Source organism: Equus przewalskii, chromosome 2, assembly GCF_037783145.1.
Source record: "Equus przewalskii isolate Varuska chromosome 2, EquPr2, whole genome shotgun sequence".
Taxonomy (NCBI): domain Eukaryota; kingdom Metazoa; phylum Chordata; class Mammalia; order Perissodactyla; family Equidae; genus Equus; species Equus przewalskii.
This window is the reverse complement of record NC_091832.1, coordinates 98148534-98163260: the sequence shown is the minus strand read 5'-3', so window position 1 is coordinate 98163260 and position 14727 is coordinate 98148534.

The window sequence follows — 14727 nt, the reverse complement described above, 5'->3', positions numbered from 1 at the left end:
GATAATGCATTGAATAGATAGGCTCTTACAAAGATTTACAAAAATAAATGACCCCAGTGTCACCTCTATTGTGTCGTACTTGATCGTATACTTCTATGCCTTGTCCTCTGGCTATAGTTTTACGCCAAGTTAGCCTTCCAGTCATGGAAGATCTTTCTCTTTCCTCATATTTGGAAACAAACTAAAAAAAGTGGCGTACTCTGTGTGTTAGAACAGTGATCACTGCTTGTATTTAGGTGTAAAGTCAAAATCTAAAAAGAAGAGTTCAAATTCCCAAAACTCTGAAAAGAAAAGTAAATCATTGGGTTGGTGGCCACTGAGTATATTTTAAACTTCAGAAGAATAGTAGCAACTTAAATATTACTCATAAGCACTGCTGCTACTGAACCAAAGTGGGTCTGCTTCTTGGTGAGTTGAAATCAGAGCCTTCACCAGAAGTAGTTGTCACACAATGTAAAATTTATTTGTTGCAAATAAGGCGACCATGTGGAATTCTTTCCAAAGCCGTGACTCCGCAAGCAAGGGAAAGGGGGTGTCTTTTATTTCAGGTAGAAAATGAATATTTAAAAGGGAAGTTTTATCGTCAAACGTAGAGGTGGGTATTAGCTTGCACAGGCACAGTGTGAAAACACGCTCTCACGCACATCATAAATTATGCTAATAAGGCTTAAGCTTCTCCCGGTGCAGAGATTTTCGTATTAAAATGAAGCAAAAGGCAACCTTAGGCCATCTCCTGGGCTGTCTGCACAGGCCCTGCCATTGTGGTGGGGCTCAGTATGGTTCAGTTTGGTTGACGAAGGTATGGCTTACTAACAAAGCTCTAAAAGAAAAACGTTGAGGAAGTGGTAAACACTTTTAAAACTTCTTCCAAGCTCCTTAGATCATACACTGGTGACACTATGAACATGACAAAGACACAGAACCCAAAGAAGGAAAATCTCTGAAATGCAGATCTTTGTTGGTTATGTGGGCTTTTTCATTTATCTCTGTGATAGACTGGGTCAGTAGGTATCCTCTGTAAGTTAGTGAATAAGACCCAAAAGGGAGTGATGTAAAGGTTTCCCAGAGCTACTCAAAAGGAGCAAAGATGGGAAAAATACTGCGAAGTACACTTCTGGCAGGAAATAGAGTTATATGTCCTAAAGATCTCACCTTAATTTTATTTTAAAGCAAGATATGCGGATATATTTTAACATTTATATTTTATAATGATGGTCATTGTATCTGTAAAGGAAGTAAGTTTAACTTGATTTAAAATTCTCATAGAAGCAATAATTGTTATACTAATTTTAATAATTCTTCACTTGAACTATTGTATTTCAGTAAGTTATCTAGACTTGATGTTCAAGTGGACCTTAAATCTTAATATGGGGTATGAGCAAATGTCTAGAGCAGTTGATTCTGAATGAAACGGTATTAGGTAATTTTTTATTTTTCAAAATCCATTTTTAAAATCTTGGGACTATTTTTACGGATTGAATTGTAATTCCTTACCCCAATTCACATGTTGAAGCTCTAATGGCATTTCATTTGGAGATAACATCTTTAGGGAGATAATTAAGGTTAAATAAGGTCATCAAGAAGGGGCCCTAATGCTATGTGATTGGTGTCTTTATAAGAAGAGGAAGAGATAGCAGAGATCTCTCTTTCTCTGTTCACGCACAGAGAAAAGGCCACGTGAAGACAGAGTGAGAAGGTGTTTATCTATAAGCCATGAACCAGAAACCAACCCTGACAGCACCTTGATCTTGGACTTCCAGTTTCCAGAACTGTGAGAAAATAAATTTGTGTTGTTTATGCCACCCGGCCTGTGGTATTTTCTTATGGAAACCCAAGCAGACTCATACAAAGTATATTGTATTAAAGATAATAATTTAAAAATTAACTATGAGATACAGTAGGCAAAAGTCTTGTAGTACATAAACTTGGGTGTAAAAAACTATAATATTCTCTATTTCTCTGTAATTCACATTATTTTAGCAAAAGCTCCCATATTCATGATATCTTAAACTATAAACTAGACAGTTTAAGGTAAAATTAGTTGTTTCCAGTTCTTGATGTGTCCTTTTAGCTAGTCCTAATTCTTCCTTAGTTACCGTATAATTTCTAGAGTGGGAACAGTTTATAACATAACGCTAATTCATAAGATCCTCTGGTCCAAAAGGCATTCTCTATCTCCCACTGGTACCAATGGAAAAAAACTCATCCTATCTTTTCCTTTATTATTAGTTTATATTTCTGAAATGTCAGTGGCTTTAAAATAGGATGTGATATGGAAAGTTTGTATGCTCCATCTGGAAGTAGTGGAAACTGCATGATATCAAGAGTAGAGGTTTTAAAGGAAGACAGTCAAGACTTCTTGGTTAGACTGACTTTGCTACTATTTCTGTGCTGGGTTGGCTTGGAAATTCCCACTCAAGACTCACAGCTTCCACAGGCTTCCTACAGATACCGAGGCGAGGATTTTATTTTCAGTTTCTCCAAACCTATCTAGAGTTTTTATCATCATCTCTCTCCTCTCAGGAATCTTCTTAAGGTGGAGGGAACCAGGCCATTTATTTATGTTTTCACTAACATCTAAGCATATTTCCTGCTCTCTAATAATGCTTCTACTCACTTCTCCAAAACAACTCCCTATAATTTGACTGAGTCATCTGGTCTTTATCTATTATTTTTCTTATTTGCAAAAGAATAAACTTTTAAGATTTTTTTTTTTTTTTTTTTTTAAATTGAACAGCCCAAGTTCTTATAGCTCATAGAATTTTTCCTATCAGGTTAATTGCCTAGACTTAATTTTTCTTTTATTTTGAAATCCAATTAATTTAGCATATTAGCTTATTTTTCCTTTCACTTTGATTTCTGCTCCACCCACTTACCCTTGACAGTAGAGAATAGAAAACATCCTTGATGATGACTGAACCAGAAAAGGACTTCAGGCAATCATTTATAAAGTTTCTTGTATGGTGGAGGTACTTGGGTTAATATCTTAGAATTTTACTAAGTCTACTTATTTACTCTGTATATTTAATATTATGATTTTTGCGTTTTTGTTTTTGTGGTCAACATATACATACAGCATATTGGAAAAAAATTCTAAAATACTGTAATGAGAGAAATTAAGGTGCATGTTTCCCAAGCAAAGCCATAATTTGGCGCTAAAAGTAAAATTTATTAGTATATATTATGTACAAGGACAGCTACAAAAATAGAATTGTGAAACCTCTGCAAATTAAGCATTATAAACTTTATTTTATAGAAAAAGCAACAGTAGCTTAGAAGAATGAAATGACTTGGCCACATTCATACAGCTGGGGATTATGGACAAAACCCATTGTCTTACCATTCTATAACATTTCCTTCAACTCTTTCCAAAATCTTAAAATATGCCTATTTTACTATTTCATGTAGGCTATCTTTGTAACTCCTCCCACAGTTGTGAGGGAAATCCTAATCCAAATTTGTACATGCACATCATGAAGCTTAGAAAGTTAAAGTTACATACCTATCATGGACCATTTATTAACTGGCAGCACAGTTTGACTAAAATCTTAACTCTTGATCCTACAACACAGTCTGTCCTCTCTTTATCAACCTCATGTAGAGTTAAGCCCAAGGAGTATTTTCTCTTTGATGTAAGTTTCAACCTAAAGAAAATATTTACAGATTTGTTTAATAATTTAGTATTAAAAAATAATGAAAACTTGAAAATGTTTTGTTTTTTTTTTTTGAGGAAGATTAGGCTTGAGCTAACATCTGTTGCCAATCCTCCTCTTTCTACTGAGGAATACTGGCCCTGAGCTAACATCTGTGCCCATCTTCGTCTACTTTATATGGGGGATGCCTGCCACAGCACGGCTTGATAGCGGTGTGTAGGTCTGCACCCAGGATCTGAACTGGCAAACTGCAGGCTGCTGAAGCAGAGTGTGCAAACCTAACCATTGCACCACTGGGCTGGCCCCCAAAATGTTTTTTTTACAAGGCAATTATAAAAATATCATTAACATTACATTTAAAAATCTATATATTTTATATAGGACGCAGACATACACGCAGACGTAAGACCATGTGAAGACACAGAGAGGAAGACCATCTGAAAGCCAGGGAGAGAAGCCTCAGAGGAAATCAACCCTGACACCTTGATCTCTGACTTCTAACCTCCAGAATTGTGAGAAAATAAATTTTTGTTGCTTAAGCCATCCAGTCTTTGGTACTTTGTTATGGCAATGGTAGCAAACTAATACAACTACTTTCAACATTTATTCAGCTCAACTTACCCCTAATTCTTTTTTTTTTAAAGATTGGTTCCTGGGCTAACAAATGTTGCCACTCTTTTTTTTTTTTTTTTTCTGCTTTATCTCCCCAAACCTCCCTGTACACAGTTGTATACCCTAGTTACATGTCCCTCTAGTTGTGGGATGCTGGACGCTGCCTCAACGTGGCCTGACGAGCGGTGCCATGTCCGCGCCCAGGATCCGAACCCTGGGCCGCTGCAGTGGAGCACGCGAACTTAACCACTCGGCCACGGAGCCGGCCCCCCCCAATTCTTTATGTACCAAAACAAACCACATGAGTTCAAAGAGTACTGATATTGCTGCTTGCTTTTGATAAATTGAATCAACTGCATTTTCCAAGCACACACCATGTATGTTGAAATAGACCAGGCCAATGTGTGATCTATCCATCAGGTCACCTGCTGCATCTTTGGGAGCTGATTAGGTCATAAGGGAGAAGCATTCACGAATGGGATTAGTGTCCTCATAAAAGAGACCCCAGAAAGCTCCCTAGCCCCTTCTGCCATGTGAGGACACACTGAGATAGTGGAGAATCTTCCTTCTCACCCTAGGCATAATAAATCAGAATTTGAATTTTATAAAGATCCCTGGAGCGATTCATATTCACATTAAAGTTTGAGAAGCCCTATTCTAGGCTGAGTTAACGTTGACATTTTCAGCCCCACAGATTATGAAACACTGAAATCTAGTTGAATTGTTATGAATATGTTTATGTTTTTAACTAAACTATGAAGAGTTTGGGGGGATTATTTTGTGATTATATCTCCTTGATACTTTTGTTACCTAGTACTGTAGTGGGAATCAGGAGAACAGAGGATCTGAGAACTGTGAGGCTTAGTCCACAAGCTCATGGTCACATGACTCTGTCTATGAAGTATAGCTGGGTGGCCATTAAAACTATTATCCAAACAGAGATATTTTTGAAAGTGAAAGCAGACTTGTTCACTATTTGAATAGGATGCTGGGACATTAAGTGAAAACTGTAACTGTCTGGCAAGTAAGAGCCCGTGGACACTCCAACTCTGACCATCCTGAGACACGTAGGAGCATCCAGATAAGTGTGGCCAGAGGAAGTGTCACTCAGGAAGGAAATATAAGAAGCCCAGGAGGATTTATAAAATTCACAAGGACAAGTTGTTTCTCCCTGGGCTTATGCCTCCTTTATAATATCTGACTTGGTGACAATGAGAGTCCATGACATTTTTGAGATCTTTGTACCATGCATTGCTGTTTTGAAGTACTTACATCCTACTCAAAGCTCATCCTGAAGGTGAATGGAGAGTCACAACTAGGTGATACATTAATTTTGTATATTCCAGTGGAGAATGGTGTGATCTTCAAAATAGATTTCCCGAGGCGTAAATGTCTTCATTTTGCTGTTTAAAGATCACTAGTCCTTCTTCTGTCAAGTGGGTAGAAGGTTGGACTACTAATAATTAAGCTATTCATTAGGAAATCAGAATGGCTGACTGCTCATGAATATGAAACAGGCATCAGTGTTCTGAGGCACAGTAAAGTATGGGCACATCAATAGTAATGGAGAGAAATGTGTCTAATTTTACAGTGTGTGGTTATCTCTGGAACAATTAGCCCCGTTGATGTGGCTTTGGACATAGCTGTTAGTTATGTACTGAACATCCATTTTTCCATTTCTTCATTACACAAACTCAGTTTTATTTAGGTTGACAACGTATCCAGCCAAAAATAAAACAATCAAACAAACAAAAATATATTTCTTACCCTCCTTTACAATTATGGTTCTTAAAAGAACCACATTTGGGCAAAGCAACATATGGAAGGGTTACCAGAAGCAACTGCCACGAATTTTATAAAGCGAGTCACTCAGCTGTCACATACCTTTTGTCTTCATCTTCATCCTCTTTCTTTCTAACTAGAATTCAGGCAGAGGTCTAATTAATGGAATGTGAGCAGAGGTGAGAAACATCACTTCTATGTCATAAGCCGAAGGTGATAGTTCCACGTGTTTAAAAGACCCTGTGTCTCTGAGTCACCCCTTGAATGAGAACCGTGCAAGAAAACCTATATTGGACTTCTAACAAATGACACATTTACTTGTACCATGTTTCAGCCATGATATAATTTTTGATAGCTTGCTACAGCAGACAGCAAAACTTTAGGAAATGCACTAAGAATGGGGCAACAGAAAGAGAAGCTTTGATCCCTTATGAATTGCAATACCATCACATCTTCAAAAAAGGAATAGCCTACTCTATTCAAATATCTCCCTTCTTCTCTATGCAACTCACAGGCAAACGGAATTTCTATTTTTATAAAGTTTGCACACTCATAACAAAACAGTCAAGAGAAAACTGGCTGGTAGCTATTGGCTTCTTTCTATATGTATTACGGTCTTCTTTAATAATGGAAAACTGAAGTCACTACACCTCCCTATACAAGGCGACCTATCACCACAAATTCATTAGAAATTCCAGTTGTTTAGATGTATTTGTTTGAAAAAGAAGAATTTAGTCCACATATGCTTGACATGAGTCTATATTTTTTTCCTTTTTCTTATTTATTTGCATGCTTTAATTTGAGGGATTGGAAATCAAGGCAGTCCTAATAAAATTTAAAGTATATAAATATTTTCATGTATTTGGCAATATTCTTTTTTAAATAAATAGATAATCCTAAATCAAAAGCAGTAAAAAGGAAGCATATTTCTGCACGTGTGCTAAGGCCCTGTCTCCACGTACTCTGGTATAGCCAACCTCCCCTCTCCACCTGACTTACTTGAAAAACCTGACTTATTTGAACAACCAAGGGGTGCAATGTTTGGATAACTATTTATTTGTTTTTCTGTATTTTAGATTTGAGGGCGATGACTTCAAAACAACTCAAAATGCAAATCTCTGTTAGCTTTCTACCTCTTCATAACCTTTTCTTACATACAGAAATGAGTTACTGGCATCTTAAAAATGCTGCCGATGGATATCTCAATAAAATTAAAACTAGCATAAAAGTAGACCAAGTAATAAAAGGAATATTGACTTTCTCTTTATTGCACATTTAACAATATAAAAGATAGTAAAACATAATTTTATGTTAGATAATAATGAAAATGTGTTCTACAACACCATGTATTTATGGCATGCTTTTTAGTCTGCTGCTTAATTTCTGAATATAAGAACCAATAATGCATTTTCTTCATTAATTGTATATTTCTTAGTGAAAGTGACATTTACTCATCACTGAAGTATCAGCAATTTCCTTTTACCAAGTTATTGCTTGTTACCAAGCACACATACATGCAAAACACATTATGATCACTAAATAAGAAGCTGAGAGGAACTCAGTTCTGGAAATAGTCACATATGGCAATGAAGGCTGTGTTTAGATGTAAAGCTACAGGACAGGCTGATGAGGTAATCCATAGCTCTAAAAAAGGTAATAATTTATTATTAATTTATATAAGCTTTTTAAAGATTTAACTTTTATTAGGCAATTCATTTTATATGTAGTTTTCTCTTACATATTACTTTGAGGTGTTTTCTTTGTGGTTGAAATGGAAAATCATATTTTTTCACAGTTTCTTGACTGTTTAGTTTTCCTCCAGCTGAACCACACCTTACATACAAAATATTATTATCTAATATGGAAAAATGTTCTCAGTTAAAGATTGGATAGCTCTTTCTAAAAATTATTGATCTTTCTTTTACCCTTGTCAAAGCAATTTAGCTTTAGGATGAGGAAACAGGCTTATAAAACAGATTTTGATAGCGACATAAAGTCTGTGGGGTGCATATTCTTAAATTAGAAGTGTGCCTTAAGAATGATTGCCCCAGGTTTATAATAAATACAATTAGTGATACACTATAAAGAAAAAAACTCCTCTCTTTCATTTTATGTGTGTAATTTGTCTCTATTACTCACACAGTTTGCTATATATCTTGTGCCATAATCCGAAAAGCTTTATTTTAAGCAATTGAAAATATTAGTATTTTATATATTACTTTCCTATTTGTCAATTTTGTTTTAATAATAGGCTATATTTCTCAGGAGTTAGGGCCAGTTTTAAAGCAAATACACGCATAAATATTTTTCTTTCTATAGCTAGCCCAGGGACTTGAACATGAGATCAGGCTTTAGAAATAGCTCCTTACCTACTGACTCGTCAGCAGCCTCTACAATAGTGGACACACAGAGGTTCACTGCTCCATAGTAATGTGTGGAATTTCTTTGAGCAGAAATTGAAGAAGCCCAGCCATATTAGCAACCATGTGGTGCCTTCCTCCTCTTTATTAAACAGATACAAAATCTATTTCCAAGAAATTTCTTAAAATCAATTTGTGCCAGAATCTGATTATTGATTTACACTTTATTAAAGCTGTAAAGAAGGTGGAAGATCATTTCTTTTTGAATCTACTTCTATAGGGTCTCCTTAGGGAATCATCTGCAGTACAAAGTTTCAATATGTGTGTCCCAGGCAGTGGTTAGCTGGTAAATGATTAATAACTGCCCCCCGATGTCAAGCAAGCAAGCAAGCATGTACAGTAATGTCAGTGGGTTAACAATGAACCGCATATACAACGGTGTTCCCACAAGATTAGTACCATATAGCCTATATGTGCAGGAGGCTATACCACCAAGGTTTGTGTAAGCATATTCTATGGTGTTCCTACAATGACAAAATCACCTAAGGACACATTTCTTAGAACATGTCCCTGTTGTTACATGATGCATGACTGTATATGCGTATTATAACTTTTACTAATAGAAAAATTATGTAACACAATTTAAAAATAATAAAATACACAGTACAATTTATTGTAGATTCAATATAGCCAATCAATGCTTACAGAAAGCTTAGGATATTTTAGTTTATGTTAATGAGTAAAAGTGAAACAAGAAAGCCATACACTGGATTTCCTTCATTCATCTATAATATCAGTACTTCTTTGCCAAATTGAATCATCATTTTTGAATACTGTGGTGATAGTATCTCTCTCGTTCTTTTTTTTTTCTTTTTTCTATTGACAAAACAATGGATAGAGCCATTACTGTCTTAGGTCTAAAGAATCAACAAAATATTAATGCAGTGGGGCCACCCAGTGGCATAGTGGTTAAGTCTGCACACTCTGCTTCGGCGGCACAGGGTTCACCGATTCGAATCACGGGCACAGACCTACACACAGCTTATCAAGCCATACTGTGGCAGCACCCCATACACAAAATACAGGAAGATTGGTACAGATGTTAGCTTCACTACAATCTTCCTCGAGCAAAAAGAGGAAGATTGGCAACAGACATTAGCTCAGGGCCCATCTTCTGCACCAAAAAAAACCCCCAAATCACAAAAACACAATAACTTCATCTCTTCGTCTCTTCCAAGCTTTTGTTCTTGCTCTCTCTCACTCTCTTTCCTTTTTTTTTCTTTTTTGCGTAATGAACTTCTCTATAGTGTACACATGATCCATCTCCTAATATATTAAATAAATAAAATTCTTATAAGCATGATTTTATGATGTTAAAACTTACAGCAAGAACTTCTATAAAATGTTACTGTCTTCTATTATTCTTTATTTATCTTATCTTAGTTTTATGCCAAATATTTCATAAGGATTATGAATGAATTCAGCCTGTTTAATGGGTATCACTTATTTTTTATATAAAGTTAAGATTTAGAAGAATATTGCTTGATAATGTATCAAAATAAATATTCAATTGAATTAAATCAAATAAATTCTCATGTCTCTCTCTTTTTCTTAAGTGACCCAAAGAATGTTAGTTGAACACTGTACTTTGGCTAAATGCATCTTGAAATTTTTGTTGCCGGTGCAGAGGACAAGTAATCTGAATTTGAGATCACAGTGAAGTAGAAGAGAAAAGAAAGAGGAGATGAAGACAAAGGACATCCAGATTGACCAGCAAGAATATTTTTAACAATCCAAATTGCTTATTAATTTGAGGTTGAATAAAATAAAACCCTAATATTGGACACTCATAAAAAACTTTATTTGTGGAAGACACTATTTGCTGTACTTTCAGTTACGATGGCTTGTCAAAGTGGAACAGGATGCAATTTGAAGCCAAATGGGCAAAGTTTAACATTATTCCACTATTGTACTAGTATTTTGAATCAGTTGATTTTTTCTTTTATTGATTTTGGCATAAGGAAATTTAAGAAATGCTAGATAACTTAAATACTACATCAAACAGATGGCAGCATTTACTTTATTTCATCTCCAAAAGAATCAGTAAGGTCTTTCTCAAGTTTAAATGTGGCAAGTTGAGTTTTGCAAGAGAGAGAAACTGATTTTAAGAGTATTTCAAACGTTCAGCCTTGCTGACTAGAGAGTAATGGCCTCAGTGAACTGTTCACAACATTTTGAATTTTGTTTTATAACTTTGTGCTTCAAATGTAAGCAAACTGATACACTTGACTTACGGAATATGTAAGATAAATTAGACTTCAAGCATATATACTTGTGTATCTGTATATTACAGGCTTTGAAAAGAAGCCTTGGGTATGGCTATATTTTGAATTATATAAACCAGTAGTAAGTTCTTTTCAATCTGTTCTGACATGAGATAGCTCTAATAAGCTCAAAATGTCATCTATGTAGATTATCTGATCCTATTAGCACTTGCCCCTTCAAATAAGATCTTTGCTAAATATATGGCTTTCTCTTCTGAACTTATGCACTATCTTATCAGCTAGGAAAGTTTGTCGGTTTTTTAAGATTATATTACCTTCCTCTGCAACCTTGTACCTAAAGGTGCCACAAAGCTTCCTTTCCTTTTGTGTCATGTTAATCAGAAGCACTTCCTTTTTTTTGTTTCCACTTCTTGTTATAAGAGATGGAGCCAAATAAAAGATTATTTTTGATACACTCAACTTAGGTAGAAAAGACAGCTGGACATTAAGGCATAACTTTCCTGGCTATATTTGAACCTTCAAAGAAAGTTTCCAGAAGCCAGTTTGCCCAATTTATTAAAATAACATATTGATGTTGCATTGTCGTATCCTTTAACCACCTGGCTTAAAAGAAAAATCTATCAGGAATTTGAATTATAGGGAATAGCCCTAATTTTACTTAAACTGCCATGCTTGTGAATATTACGTGTCTGGATGATTTATTCTGCTTTGCGTGAAACCTTTAAGGGCTGTGGCAAATGTGCCGCAGAAAACAAAATGACATGGTGTTTCTTATTTCAAAGAAAGGAGAAAGATGCACTCACAGGAGGAAAACCTCAGTTGGCTCTGTTAGGAAAATAATATGTATTTTTAAAAGATAGACTGCTATTAGGTTCTACTGTGTCAATAAAATAACTTTGCTATATATTTACCCAGTGGTTTTTAGTGAATTCCGAAAGAGGATCTTAACATTATGATCAATCAGGTCAATTACAGGGTTGAGGTGGGGTAAAAGATACTATTATTTGCATGATAAAGTCTCTTTCATCCCTTATACTGCTTCAAACCTGCACCTGCTTATGCAGCTGCAGGAAAACAAAAAGCAGGAAAAAAGTAGAGTTTTAGAAATGTTATAGTGAATTACAGTGACAGGATGGGGTTAAAAACAGCAGGATTTTAGGTTATGAAGTGCATTACCCCTACCAGTTATTAATCCATGTTTGCTTCTGCTCAACTTCCCTTTGCTAGAGACGTATGGAGAATGTGTGATAACAAATACAGAAACAGGTGTTCCATAATATGATAAAATGGAGTCATTACAAAAACTGCACCCAGAAAAGTATCATAAGCACATCTCCACGCAGGTGAGCAGAACAAATGAGCCTCCCGCACCAGCGGTGGTGTATTTCTCAAACTGAAGTGTGTTCTCTGAGACAGAGCTTTTATTCCGGATGAAAGGCACTGGTGATCTGTTGCTCAAAATGTTTCAAACTCTAACAGCCTTTTTAAATACTAGGTATTTACTAAAAAGGAGATTACATATATATTCTGTGTAAAAAAATATGTTGTCCTAATTATAGATCTCATTCTTACTCATAGTTCATAACAATTCTTAGTTGCATCATCTTTAAAAAACTTACATGGCTGCAAAAATCATTAAAGTTTTCACAAATAACTGCCATCACTTTTTTGATATATACAATAGAAGGTTTTAATTTGTGTATTTTAGATAAGATATTGTATATTTATTTATCTATGTAATAAAAGTTACATATAATAAATTTAACTTATTTAAGAATGGGATAATTTTCTAATGATAAAATATTTTAAATGTATTAATGATCAATTTTCTTTACTTCAAAAATAAAACTGTTTTATATATATGCATATAAATGAATAGCAGCTTTATTTATAGATGTTTGATATATACATATTATCTGATATATATATATATATATATACACACACACATGCAATATCCAGTTCCAGCTAAGATGAAGCAGTAACTTGGACGAAACTTGTCTTTCCATCATAAACAACTATATAACTGAATGGAAAACAGTGGTTTTCAGGCATTGACAACAAGAGCACAGGACTGTAATCCCTGAGAAAAGTGAAATAGAAAAAAGAGAGCCGGGGTACCAGCCTGGTGGTGCAGCGGTGAAGTTCACACGTTCTGCTTCAGCAGCCTGGGGTTTGCCAGTTCAGATCCCAGGTGCAGACCGATGCACCACTTGTCAACCCATGCTGTGACAAGTATCCCACGTCCTACATATAAAGTAGAGGAAGACAGGCATGGCTGTTAGCTCAGGGCCAGTCTTCCTTAGCAAAAAAAGAGGAGAATTGGCAGCAGATGTTAGCTCAGGGCTAATCTTCCTAAATAAAAGGAGAGACAGGAAATTCCCCCAGCTTCTGCTCAGAAGTACTTTCTGGACTGAGGTGCAGAAAGGGGACACCCAACCAGAGCACTAGAGTTTGCTGAGTTAAGGAGATAGTAACTGAAGATCAAGGAGGTGCAAAAGCTTGGAATTTGCAGGCAGAGTAGCAAAGAGAAGGGATATTTATAGAAATTTAATCATAATCACCTGGAACTGAAAATAATTCAAAATTTCATTCACGGGTAAATGGATGAACAAATGGTGGTACATCCATAATTGAGATAACACTCAGTAATAAAAAATAATAAATTATTGCTATACTCAAATATACAGATTTATCTCAAAACCAATATCATGCTCAAAACGAGATGCACACAAAAGTGTACATATTGTAATATTTCATTTCTGTGATAATCTAAAATAGGACAGACTAACTTATTGTGACATATATAACATCAGTGATTGGCTTGTTCTGAGGATTGACAACAAAAGGTGATACAGAAACTTTTTGGGGTGATGACAGTTTATTATAATTTTTTTGCAGGGAAAGATTTGCCCTGAGCTAACATCTGTTGTCAATTTTCACCTTCTTTTTTTCCTCCCTAAAGCCCCAGTGCATGGGGGTATATTCTAGCTGTAAGTCCCTGTAGTTCTTCTATGTAAGACACTCCCACAGCATGGCTACTGACAGACGAGTGGTGTGGTTCCACGACCGGGCAACAAACCTGGGCCACCATGCGAGAGTGCCAAATAAGTGAAAGCACCAAACTTTACCACTAGGCCATCAGGGCTGGCTTGAAACAGTCTATATCTTAATACTGGTTACATGGGAATATGTATTTGTCAAAACTTATCAGACTCATAAATTCTATCTGAATGAATTCAAAGTAAAAATCTATACTCCGAAAAATTAACATTAAGAGGAAGTATTTCTGGGTCAAGTAACAATTAAACGTTTTTAGTGTAAAAGAAGGATCACTGTAATTAATCTGTTGATTCTGGCATTACTGATGGCAACTGGTGGCCTGCAAAATGCTAACTAATATGACTTTGATATATTTTATTCCCATCTTATAACGTATGCCATTAATCAGAAGTAAAATTTATTGAATTTGTAAATCTCATAACTTTAAATGAAATTAATTCCTTAGATATTCTAATTTGAGTGATTAAACACTTGCCTTAGTCTGTTTAGGCTGCTATAACAAAATACCAGGCTGGGTCAGTGGCTTATAAACAGCAGAAATTTATTTCACACAGCTCTGGAGGCTGAGAAGTCGAAGATCAAGGCATGGCAGATTCGGCGTCTGGTGATCGCATGCTTCCTGCTCCATAGAAAGCCATCCCCTCCCCATGTCCTCACATGGCAGAAGGGGCTAGAGAGCTCTCTGGGGTTTCTTTTATAAGGGCACGAATCCCATTCATGAATACTCCTCCCTTATGATCTAATCACCTCCCAGAGGCCCCTCCACCAAATAATGTCATGCTGCAGATTGGTTTCAGCACATGAATTGGGGGGAGACAAACATTCAGTCTATAGCAAGGCTTAAATACTGTCATTAATTATAGCAATATTCACACATCCCCTTGTTCTGATTTTTTTTTGCTGTTGTTGAACAGATCAATCTATTTCTGTTTAATTCTATTTGGTCTGACTCTTCTCTAGCCTCTTCTAAGT